The sequence below is a fragment of the Orycteropus afer genome, unplaced genomic scaffold (assembly GCF_000298275.1).
Source record: "Orycteropus afer afer isolate SDZICR_OR568_19922 unplaced genomic scaffold, OryAfe1.0 scaffold00398, whole genome shotgun sequence".
In the NCBI taxonomy this organism is placed as follows: domain Eukaryota; kingdom Metazoa; phylum Chordata; class Mammalia; order Tubulidentata; family Orycteropodidae; genus Orycteropus; species Orycteropus afer.
The window spans coordinates 2,547,541-2,548,241 of NW_006921985.1; the positions used below are offsets into that span (position 1 = coordinate 2,547,541).

At 62.3% G+C, this 701-nt stretch overlaps 1 protein-coding gene across 1 annotated transcript in view; it reads left to right on the forward strand.

The window, feature by feature from the left end:
• Positions 1-701, forward strand: part of RGS12 (regulator of G protein signaling 12) — a 128,305-nt gene that overhangs the window by 2,413 nt on the left and 125,191 nt on the right. The window lies entirely within an intron of this gene.

Below are 701 nucleotides of genomic sequence, written 5' to 3' on the forward strand. Positions count from 1 at the left end.
GGGCACAGTGGTGGTGACGTCCCCAGTCCTGGCTTTTGCGGTTACTCTGCTCTTTGGGTCGTCACACCGTGTCTGCTGTGCATTTGTGCTGCAGATGCTGTCCTCCCCGGGAGTCCCACCACCCGGCCAGGGCCTGGCTCTAATCCTTCTGTGGGCTGGTCCGGGTGGGACAGTTGGGCAGGGTGGGGAGGTGCAAGGAGAGTGAGCGTCTCCCAGCCGAGTAGGGTCCTCCTCCTTTCTGCCCTTCTCTCCAGACACAGGCTGGGTTGAGAGTCTGGCCCTGCAGCCCCTTAGAGGCCAGGGCTGTGTGTGACCTCATAGTCTGCACCCTCGTGTCTGGGAGTGTTTTCAGAACACAGGTGCCCGTGTAACTCTGGTTCCCGTAGGGACGGGGCGACACCACACTGTCAATCCTGGAGCAAATCCTGCCATGGATAAACGCTCCACCCGCCCGACGGCCGAGCAGGGTCTTGAGGGTTGGCGGGTGGTCACCTCTGAGCAGCACCTGCCCTGACGAGCCTGGGACTGTCCTTCCCATGGGCCTTTGTCTTCCCAGAACAGCTCAGGCTGGGGCGGGGAGAGGAGAACAACACAGTGTGGTTCTTCCCAGAGCCACCGGAAAGGACGCTGTCAGCAAAGGACAGGGGCAAGGGGCATGGGGGCGACCTGCAGGGTGTGGGGCGTCTGTGAGCATGGGGCAT